Source organism: Lissotriton vulgaris, chromosome 5, assembly GCF_964263255.1.
Source record: "Lissotriton vulgaris chromosome 5, aLisVul1.2, whole genome shotgun sequence".
Lineage (NCBI taxonomy): Eukaryota > Metazoa > Chordata > Amphibia > Caudata > Salamandridae > Lissotriton > Lissotriton vulgaris.
Genome location: NC_141693.1, coordinates 1,810,232,146 through 1,810,244,521, shown reverse-complemented (window position 1 = coordinate 1,810,244,521; position 12,376 = coordinate 1,810,232,146).

The window sequence follows — 12,376 nt, the reverse complement described above, 5'->3', positions numbered from 1 at the left end:
TTGTGTATAATTAATGTATTGTATGCATGTTTTGTATAGTACTATTGTCTTTTTATGATATTGATTTATCGAAATAAAGTATTCTGACTGACTGACTGACTGACTCTCAGGGAGAGTCTGCTGTCAGAAACATGCACAGGCACCCTTCTTGCAGCCCCTTCAAGTTACAAAAGAGAGTGGCTGTGGAGGCTAATCACATCTGTCCACGTGAACAGACGGGCCCAAGCCTTTCTGTTTCCAAAGCAACCTTACTTCACTCGAACCCCAGGCTGACAGTCACTGCTTGCACACTGAGCAGCACTGTAATCTGATTGCTCATGCGGGTGCAGCACCTTTAGTAATAATACAGGTACTGGGAATCTCTATTTGAGTGACATTGCATTTTAGTGCAGTGATGTGGGGATATGCACTGAAATGCATTATTTTAACCTGTGATGCATGGCACTTGGCAGGACTGCCCCATTGACTTATACACTGAAGCAGAGGCAATTTCAGGTGGGAGACAGCAAAAATAAAGCAATTTTTTCTTTACAAATCGAGTGTCTCCTACCTAAATCAGGTCTATTGGAATCTATTAAAGAAGCTTGAAGGTTAACAGAGTAAGGAAGCTAATATCTAATTATTTACCAGGAGACTTCATTACTCCTTATCACATTCTTACCCTTGAGGTGGCAGTGCACCCAAACTGCCCATTACAAGCACTTCAGTGCTTAGTGCTTCTTCAGGTTTTATGAAACTATAAAGACCCCCGCACCGTCATGGCGTTTGGCCTGTCATCAAGTGATAGAATATTCTTTGTGCCACTGATGGGAGTAAGAGTGGGGTGTGACTTCTAGGGGCTATAATAGCCTAGCCGGCAGAAAGCTCTTCCTGACATACCAAGCACAACAAAGGCCTGGAATCGAAGTATGACTGGGCCGAGGACAAGTAGTACCAATAGTAATGAGGATTACCAAAGTAATCAGGGCATTCCCTCTACATCCCTCATCCTTGGCCTATTCATTACAAATGAGGCACACCAAAGCAAACCACACACTAGAAGGCCTTTGGAACAGCAGAAATGAAGAAAACACACACAGGGGTGAAGCGAAGCAAACAGAAGTGTTTAACCCCTTCACTGCGGGGCTAATTTCCCCGCTGTGTGGGGTGGCAGGGGGGCCGCGCACGGTGCCGCTGTGCTCATGACGAGCCCAGGCTCGTCATGCAGCACGGTGCTCGTGTGCTCATGTCGAGCCTGGGCTCGTCATGAACCCACCGGCGCAATGGAACGCTCAGCACAGCAGGGAAATTAGCCCCGCGTGTGAGCGTTCCACGGCTCATGACGAGCCCAGGCTCGTCATGAGCACACGAGCACCGTGCTGCATGACGAGCCTAGGCTCGTCATGAGCACTGAAGGGGTTAATAACAGAACAGGTTGAAGGGCAGCAGCAGGCTCCACCGCACACAACCCACCAGGGCCAAAATTCACATGATCTTTCAAAGCGCAATTAATCCGGTTGTACGGAACAAATGTAGAATCAGAAGCCCATGTCCCAGCATGACAGCTCTCATCAAGGGAAACTCCATGAAAAGCAGCCCAGGAGGCTGAGACACCCCTTTGTTTAATGGGATTGAACACCTGCAGGACAAGGCAAACCAAAGCCCTGCTGAGCCAAACAATAACAAACTTCATCCACCGACCAATGGTCAAGTGAGAAGCAGCCTTCCCCCGACCAGTGAGACCAAAAGTCACAAAAAGAGTGTCCGAAGACTGAAAAGCAGCAGACTGGTCCACATTGACTGACACAGCACGACTGATGGAAAGGGTCCTTTTTGGAGGGTTATCCCCAAACTTTTTACTTCTTCCTCCTATTTTTTCCTTACCTGTTTGTGTGAGTTTTAGGACTCTGGGCACTTTACCACTGCTGATCCGTGCTAAAGTGCATATGCTCTCTGTGTAAAATATGTTATGGATTGGTGTTTCCATGATTGGGTATTTGATTTACTTGTTAGTCCCTAGTAAAGTGCACTGAGTGTTCCAGGGCCTGTAAACCAAATGCTACTAGTAGGCCTGCAGCACTGATTGTTCCACCCACTTGAGTATCCCTAAAAAGGTAACTCAGACCTGCCAGTTTGTGACTGCCATGTCGACTTGGGGAGTGCACCCACTTGAAGGACCGTAAACCTTCCCTTTCCTGGAGGACGCGGGGGCGTGCTACAGGATGGCCGCACCTTAGTGAGGCTCCGTCAGCCCTGATTAAACTAATTATTAGATATCCTGAATCCAGTGGTGGATCTAGCCATCAATAGCCCTAACTGGACCGAACAACAAATTGGCGATCAATTGACCTGACTCCGAGGCATCGGAGGCTGCGGTTTCCCCGCAGGCGGGTGGACTGAGTCCAGACCCGTGAGCCACGCAAAGGCCAACTAGGCGCCCCTCATGATTCCGCCTCGCTGCTGACGGAGCCTGGGGAAGTACTGCAGACACCGACCAACAGCTGCTACCATCTGTGAGAGCAAAGACGAAGAAGCGGCTACCCGGCGAGGCATGCGAAACCGTTAGTGTGCAGTTAATGCTAGCGACCGCAACTGCACAAGCTCACACTGGGTGATCCCTGACAAACCCTGGCGCCGACCGGGACTACCCCAGACCGGGAATCATGGCCTGCCTAAAGATAGAGTTGCCTGCGACACGGCGCCAGGCCAGCTGAATGGCCAATATGCAGCGCTACAACCCGCACTGCCTCAGTGACCCCCGGGGGACGTGGATCAAGGGACACCAGACGTGGGTGGCAAAACCTGCTAAGCACGCATATTTCTACCCTTACGTGCCGTGCGGCTCAGCGTGAGTGCTTAAGCCCTGAGACCTGAGCTGCCTATGCCGCCATTTTAGCCCATGCTGCAAAATCGTAGGCACCTACTAGAGAGAACCCCGCGACATCCGACATACCACAACTGGACCATCAGGAGCTCAGTAGATCGATGGACCCACATCCGCCCCCAGTGATCACCCGTTGGTGATAAGGGAGGTATACTCGCTATACACTAAAAGATGCTCCTGCTAACTCTTGCCAGAATTTTCCACGCTTCTATTCCCAAAACACTGAACATAGTACACCTAATACTGTTTAGTCTAGGAAACCCTGACCTGACATCCCGCCCAGATCTGCACTGACCCGCTACTGGGATGCTTCCCTATTCAAGCCCATTACTGTACCCGAATTGCTCCCTGGAAGACTCCCCATTGCTAGGGTGCAGTGACTGCCATCGGTAGCCACTGAGACACGCGAAGCACGCAAGCCCTCTGGATAGGAGATCATGCAGCCCCAGAACTTGCGTAGGCATCGACAGGAGAGTGGCACACTAAATGTCCCACTATACGACCCCCAGGTGAAATACTCCACACAACTAGCCCCACAGGCTCACTCCAGAATCCCCATCTAACCTCATCCTAGAACACGATTGCTGGCGCTCAAACAATACGAGGAGGGGCATCACACACCAAGTCCTGCAATTACAAAACCTCCATAGGGGAGGGGAGACATAATACCATGAAGGCAAAACAGGGAAGGGAAATGGAACTGGGGCATCCTATTACAGAGGAGGCCGGGGCATACAGCTGTCAACATACCGAATGCATCACCATTAGCAGCATATTCAGAATTATTCATTTTAAATTCCTCCACAGAATGTATCACACTCCGGTACGGTTACAAAGTCTCCAGTTACGAGATAGCGATAGGTGCGACTGCTGTAAGCAGGAGGGAGCAGGCTTTCTACACTTGGTGTGGGAGTGCAGATCCATAGCGCACTACTGGGTTGAGGTCGGGAATGCCTTGGGAGACATGCTAGGGGTACAGCTGGATCTGATACCGGAAATGGGTCTCCTGGGCTACCTTCCAGGCCACAAAGGCCATGCTAAAAGGTTCCTGGTGATAGGTTTACTGATTGACAAATGCAAAAACGCCTGCAGATGGGGGCGGGGCAGAGCACCCAAGTTTAAAGAATGGTTGACCGACATTACTTATTGTCAAGAGCAAAACAACAACTACTACCCCCTCGCTCTGGACCATGCAACATCTGGGAACCGCTCACTCGATATATGCTCAAGATGGCTGCTACAGACAAGAAGGATGAGGGAATACCACTGCAGACCACTCATCAATCTGAGATCGAAGAGTAACATGGGCTTGGGGTAAATACCTGAGGGGGTTGCTGTGACATATCATTTGCTACTCATACTTACACAGATTGTTATGCGCTGAATCTGAGGTACTCAAGGTACAGCTACGTACTGGAATGCTTTTTTCATGATAGGCCACTATGGCGTACACCACACTTGGTAATTGGAGTGTTGTCATACTACAACATACCCGACCATATGGCCAGTAGATTGACAACATATAAGACTACTGAAGTATTTCTCCCATTTCTCATGCTTTTGTTGATTTCCAGATGTTTGAACTGATGTAGCCAAGCCCCAGCTATGCATAGGACTGTTTTATACTAGGACTGCCAATGTAGTAACTACCCCTCCCTGTAAATGATAATATTGTTGAATTGAGGATGGTCGAATCACATGGGAAAGAGGTCATCATTCATGAGTTTTCTGTGACACTCCTTCCTCCACTCATGCTTCTGCTGATTGTTGTGTGCTGGGATTGATGTATTTAAACACAAGATATACACTAAACTGATATATCCATGGATTGCCAATGTAGTGTCTACCACACTTTGTAATCGTAGTAATGCTGTACTGAAAAATGCCAATAAACAAATTAAAAAAAAACCTTCCCTTTTCTATATGTCAGCCACCCCTAAGGAAGGCCCAAGGTACCCCTGTGGGCAGGGTGCAGTGTATGTGAAAGGTAGGCCAAGCCCTGGTGTTTGGCATGCCCAGATAGTGAATTACATCCAATTTCGTTTTTAACTATTGCAAGGCTATCTGTTCTCATAAGCCAGAATGGGCAATTTGATTATAACATCTTATAATCCTAAACTGACCCAGGGAATATGGTAGAAATTCCAGTTAAATATGCCTGAACTCAGAATGTTAAAAAACATCTTTTAGTGCAGGTGATGTTTACATTCTGTGTTTGAAAACACCACTTTTAGAAAGTGTGTATTTTCTTGCTCAGTCATCCCGTGTGCCTCTGCTGGAATATGGATTGCATGTCTGGGTTTTGGACGACAGATGGCCAGGAAGCAAGGGGGACTCCTGATAGTCTAGGTAGGTCACGAAAGGGCTGAATAGACCTGGGCTGCAAAGGTGGAAGGGGGAGGAGATTTCCTTGCACATCAAAGGGCCTGTTCCAACTCTGACAATGCCGTTTCCACCCCTGCCAGGAAATCACACCAGAGAAGGCAAAAATAGTTCTGGCTGGACACAGACACCCTCTGCCAAGAGGATCAAAGGACTTTTGGATACAAATACTGGGACCCAGACCTCTGAACTTTAGAACTCTTTTGGATCAAGAAGACTGCCAAGAAGAAGAGGTGGAGAAGCTGTGACGAGGGACTACTACTTTGCTGTGTGCTTTGCTTTGTTGGCCTGCAGTGGCAGCTTCTGTCTTGGACAGTGAAAGGACTGGACAGAACTTTCTGCAATCTACTTTTGTGAGTTTCTCCAAGGGCTCGAGGTAGAGCTTGTCCCCTGTTCAAGAAGTCTCAGGGAAAACAAAGAGTTCAAGCTCTTCTGCCCTCAGCACTGGGGACTGTGTGTATTGTGCTGCAATAAAAGCAAAGCAACCTGGCGAAGTCTACGTCGCTGCTGCTGACTCCGTGTCCTGAAGGCACCGCCGCAACGCCACAACGCCGCACCGCGACCCTGGTCTCAACGACGACTGCTGATGCTGCCACCGAGCCGCTGCTCCCACCGCAACTTGTGGGCACGCATTACTACGCAGCTCCTCGCTTCACGAGGTTGCCTTGGCAGCGCAGATGGTACCACTGCAGTGCCGCACCGTGACCCTGGTCTCACCGACGACGCATTCTGACGACGACACTGAGCCACTGCGTGGAGAAGTGTGGCTCACTGGTTAGAGGAGTCAGACCCGGACACTGAGATCAGACCCGGGACCAGGGTTCAATTCCCGACGCGGCAGGGTCTTGAACCCAAAATGTCCACGGACTCGGTAATTCTCGCTTCGGTGCCTACTCGAATCACAGGTTCACACTCTGCAACTCTGGGCAATAGCTTGCTTAATCTCCACTACGGCCCCCGCGGCGGGATGCCTGGCTTTCACCTTGGGGATACCCAGTAAGGGCTATCTCACAGGGAAAAACCAGGACGGGTTCCCAATGCAAAGCGCTTTGAGATCTGGCGGTGATATTGCGCTATATAAAAACCCATTCATCCATCCATCCATCCACTGCTTGCACCTCGACCTGTGGACACCGCACTCCACACCTCCTCACTTCACGATGATCCCTTGGCACCGCAAAAGGCACCGCCGTAATGCCGCACGGTGACCCTGGTCTCTCCATCGACGCCTGCTGATGCCACCACCAAGCCACTGCTGGCACTGTGAACTGTGGGCACCGCACTACACAACTCCTCGCTTCATGACAATGCCTTGGCACCGCAGAGGGTACCACTGCAATGCCGCACCATGACCCTGGTCTCACAGACGATGCCTGCTGACGAGGCCACTGAGCCACTGCTCGCACCTCAACCTGTGGACACCGCACTCCACACCAACTCGCTTCACGATGATGCCTTAGCACCGCAAAGGGCACCACCGTAATGCCGCACGGTGACCCTGGTCTCACCAACGACGCCTGCTGATGCCGCCACTGAGCCACTGCTGGCACCGCAACCTGTGGGTACCGCACTCCGTACTACCTAGCTTCATGACGACAGCTTGGCCTCCCCGACGACGACGCTCCACACTGAACTCAACGCCACTGCTTGCTCCATGGTTCGAGGGCACCGCTCTTAAAGTTACACAATGCACCGCCCTCATCCCGCACTGCAGCCTTAGCCTACTGACACCGGCGCCATGGACTCCAGTTCATCAGCCAGCGACAGCGCTTCAGCAACGGCAATGCAGCTGCTTGCACCGTGATGTGCCAGCACCGTGACGAACACCTCCTTCATTTGGCACCGCGACCCTGGTATCACCGACGACGCCATCTGACATCGCCACCGAGCCGTTGCTTGCACTGCGACCTGAGGGCACCGTACGCCGCACCACTGTACTTCGCACCACAGCACACGATGCCTGCCAATGCCAGCACTCACTAACAGCATCCACCATGGTGACACATTCGATATCCTCAGCAGAGATATCCTCATGATCATCCTTCACCATGGAAAGTCTCGAAAGACAGTCAGCCCTAAAATTTTTAGCACCACTAATGTGTTTGACATCAAAATGAAATTCCTGTAACTTAGAAACCAACCTCATCAATCTAGCAGACATACATGAAGAATTGACCTTATTAAAAATATAGATAAGGGGCTTATGGTTGGTAACTAGCTCAAATTTCCGACCCCAAATATACGTTCTAAACTTCTGGACTGCCCATACACAAGCCAACGCCTCCCTTTCAATGGTGCTATATCTAGTCTCGAACGTCTTAAGCGAACGCGAAGCAAAAGCCACTGTCTGTTCATTGCCTCCTACTTTCGGAGTTAACACTGCACCCAAGCCAGTAATACTTGCATCAACTGTTATGACAGAAAGACAATCATCCCTGAAAGCGTGAAGGGCTTTAGCGGATACGATCAATTTTTTAACTTCACTAAAAACTCTATCCAAATCAGGGGACCAAGCAAAGTTGCAACCTTTCCTCAAAAAGCCGCAAAGGGGTTCAACTAATTGAGAATAAGCAGGTACGAATCTAGCGTAGTACTCTGCCAGACCGAGAAAAGAACGGAGAGAATCCTTATCAGATGGAGGTTTGGCATCTTCTATGGCTCTAATCACCGAGAACTTTGGTTTAATCCCCTCACGGGATACGGTGTGGCCCAAATAATCTAGCTCTTTAACAGCAAATTTACACTTGTCCCCGCGTACAGTCATTTTTTTAGACATTACAATGGTGAGAACACGTCTCAAAATTGCATTATGCTCTTCGAAAGACTTAGCATAAATCAAAATGTCATCCAGGTATGCCTGAACTCCAACCACCTCACTGAAAAGAGAATCCATGAGCTTCTGGAAGACACTTCCAGCCGAAGCTAAACCAAAAGGTAGGTGTAAAAATTTAAACGCTTCGAACGGGGTGATAAAAGTAGTCAACTCTTGAGATTCTTTTGATAATGCGACCTGATGATAAGCCGATTTTAAGTCGATCAATGAGAACCACCTAGCCCCACCAAGATTGGCAAGAAGTTCATGGATCTTTGGTAGAGGGTGGCAATCGACAATAATATTTTTGTTTAAACCGCGCAAATCCGCACAGAGCCTAATTTCGCCGGTCTTTTTGCGAGCGACCACAATTGGGGCCACCCACTGTGAAGAATCAACTGGCTGGATGATCCCTTGCTCACACAATTCTTTTAAAGAACTTTCTAATTCTGCACGTACACTCAAAGGGACAGATCGAACTTTATGAGCTACAGGTTGAGCTCCAGGAACCAATCTTATCCTATGCTCAAAACCCTCTACACTCCCTACTTTGTCACTGAACACAGGTTTAAACTCCTCCATAATCTGTTTTGAATCAAAAGTTTGACCATCAGACATGCACTCCACACTTGACACAGGAAGATCTCCAACTTTAATTGGATTGTCATCCCCGGGAACCAAATATAAACCCATACGGGCAAGAACCTTCCAGCCAACTATATTTTTGCCTTTCTCAGCAACATACATTTTGGTAACAGTTTCTCTACCTTAACATTGTACTAAACCACAGCTTTCCAAACTTTTCATGTTGGTGACACACCTTTTTGTGAATTTTTTTTCAGGGACACGGTAACGCGAGCGAGCGCAGCAAGCTAGCCCGAACCACCCACAACCCCCCACACACACAAACCCCACACATACACACACACACAACCCCATACACACATCCCTACACACACACACCTCCCCTACACACACACACAACCCCACACACACACAACCCCACACACACTGACAACCCCACACCCCCCCCACACACACCCCCACACCAACAACCCCCACACAAACAACCCCACACACAACCTCCACACACACCCACACACACCCCCCCACACACACACATTACATATTATATATTTACTATCACGATACATTCCACACATATTTACAATTTTATTCACAGTGAGGTCAACTCATTTGCCCAGAATCACACATTTTAAAGTCAAGTGCCAGAGCTGGAATTAAAACCAAAAGTTCCAGATCACCTGATTTCTCCAGTTTATTGGTAACATTTGCAGAGGTGGCTAAGGTTGTCCAGGAAAACACTAATGCCAGGAAAAGTCCAGGAGGAGTGGGACTGACTTGTTAAAATACCGTGAAGCAGTCCAATTTAGAATCGTACCCGAATGCTCCAAAAGCGCCCTGATGAAAAACGGGTTCAGAAAAGGGGGTGGTGATGAACAGAGTGTCTGAATTAAGCAGACCACTCTTACCCAGTCCAAAGATCAGGGCTTGATCCATCACCGTTTTTTAGCTCACTGCACCATCCCAGCTCAGAACCTGGCTACATGCAAATTAGTCTGTTCCTGTCCCAGTGCATGATGGGAACAGGGCAAACCAAACTACCAAGCCAATTCTTATACTGGGAAGGAAACAAGCTTCCGGGGCCCGGTTTCTGGCATTTCAGCCGTCGTCGGCCCGGCTTGCTTGAATCTTGATGGTGCAATGAGCAAGGGACTCACATCTGAGTATACCCCTCCACGCTTATGGTGGACAAAATGATTCAGAAAAGGGGGTGGTGATGAACAGATGAAAAACGGGGCTTCGTGGCTCAAGGAATTGATGGAAAAAAAGCAGTGGGATCGAACTTGGATGAAAAAGTGAAAAAAGTCCAGAGACAATATAATCTGTACATCTACTTCGTAACAAAAAGCATAATGGATGTTTGGGACATATAGCTACAAGGGCTTGACTGTGTTCCTGTTCCAATACACAAGAATATGTGACAATAGAGGTCATAGGTTAGGGGTAGAATGAGGACGTGAGCTCAGATGGTAGAATGTTATGTCTTAAATCCTACTGATAATATAAAACAGGAAGCAAGAGAGGATGAGATTCACATGTGATCTCACAGCAGATATATTGTTTCCCTTTAGCCACTGTTTCACACCATGTCCCAGTACCCCAACCAACCAGTCACATATAAAAAAAGTCCAAAATACAGCACTCAAATTAGATAGCAGACTAAAACTATTGGACCTCTGACGTCTGGGTCATGTATAACTGGGCTCACTCACTTTAAAGTTGGGCAGCCAGGGAACAAAATTAGACATTTAAATATTACTTCATTGGGAAAAGGTAGATACTACTTAAAACTGACCTCATTTGCCTTCAGTTCAGTATGTTTCTTTTTACATAAAAGTCTATTCTTATCAAAAATGAAAAAGCAAGCTGTAACTGAAGCTAAGTGCTGTCTGCCGTCTGGTGCGGGTTCTAATGAGATCACTTCTCACCAATCCGTTAAATGTCAAGCATCCCAGTTCAAGATAAGAAAGCTAGGCAGTAAACATGCAAATGGTATGTAAACGGGAAACTAAGACTTGCTCATGCCAAACGTGACAAATACATATGGATTTGCTCCCGTAACTTGTAATACCGAAGGACAAGGCATTATTTCTGTAAAGAGGAAATCTTTGAGATGACCAGCCTGGTTTAAGCTCCTCTTCTGTTTGTCCTGTTCAGGGCCCAAACAAGACAGATCGCCAGTGTTGAAGCAGACAGCGCCCCGCCACCCTCTCGGCTAAGTGAAATGATTGTTCTCGAGATTACAGTGATTACAACCGCAGCGTGAGCGCCAAACACGCACTAAAGGAAACATCAGCATGTCAATAGGCAGATAAACAGCGCATTCATGCTTTAAGACAACCCCCCTTCCCTGCAGCCCTAACAAGCGCGACACACCTATGCATGGGGCACGACACAGTAACGTGTCGCGCCACACAGTTTGGAAAGCTGTGTACTAAACCCTCAAAATACCCAATCATGTTGATGTCCTTTTCCCAAAAGGCTTTCGGGTTAACATCTGAACACAACAATTCCACCTTTCTTTTCCATAAATCATAGAAGGTAGAATCTCTCAAAATAGGGAAAGGAGAACCAGAGTCCGCCATTACCTGTAAAGGAATGCCATCAATTATTGCAGAGCATAAAGGACCCTCTATGTCACTAACTTGGCCATTATAATCTAATGTGACAACAATATTATTAAAAGAGTTGGTACAGTAATCAACATCATCAGATTCTACATAGTTAACTGTAGGTGTTTTTTTCAAATTTCTACAAACACCTTGGAAATGGCCCCTCTTTTTGCAAATGACACAACGCTTGTTAATAGCAGGACACCCCTGAAAGTTCCCAAAGTGGTTCTTTGATCCACATCTGTAACAAAAATTAGATTGCTTCTTCTGAACAAATTTAATTTTTCTTTTTAACATTCACAGAACACACAGAACTGTCTTGACATGAGTCAGTAATGTTAACTGAATTGACTTGGGCGGATCGCCACCATGCGGGCGGTGGCGATCCGCCCAACATCCTTTCCCGCCCGCACCCATTTCCCCCCGCTATATTACTATGGCGGGGGGACCGCGGAAGACGGAAAGACCGACTGCCGCTTTTCCGCCCCGGTCGCCTTGCGACCAGGGCGGAAAAGGTTTAATATGGTGGCGGTGTCTATCAAACACCGCCATCCATATTAGTATGGGCTTTGTGAGATGCCTTTCCGTGGTGGCAATGCTGCCACGGAAAGGCAGGCGGGCCCCCATGGTGAAGACGAGGTGGGGGTACACATGGGGGGTACCTGTGGTACCCCCCTGCATTTGCATACACAATGCGGCAGGCACTGTGCAGTGCCTGCCGCTTTGTGTATGCAAATGCATTACATGCATTTTTAGCATTGTGGTGGGCGGTGTTGAGAGCACCGCCCGCCACAATGTTAAAAATGCAGAATGCGCCCGCCACTGTGGCGGGGGCATCCTAATACCCCCCACAGGACCCCCGCCCTTATGGCGGACTGCCCATCATCCTAATGACCCCCTATGTGTGGAATCCGATGTGGGAATGCCCCAATGTACCCCCTCCCGTCACAGCCGTATAGCCAAGGGTTCTATAGCGAGGGCAAAGAGCAGAGACAAAAGTGGGGAGCCCTGCCTCGTGCCTCTCTGCACCTCGAATTCTGGCGATATGTATCGCCCCATGTGAATGCGCAAGGTTAGTTTTGGAGTACAGGAGTTGTGTGTATGCTAAGAGGATGGGACCGA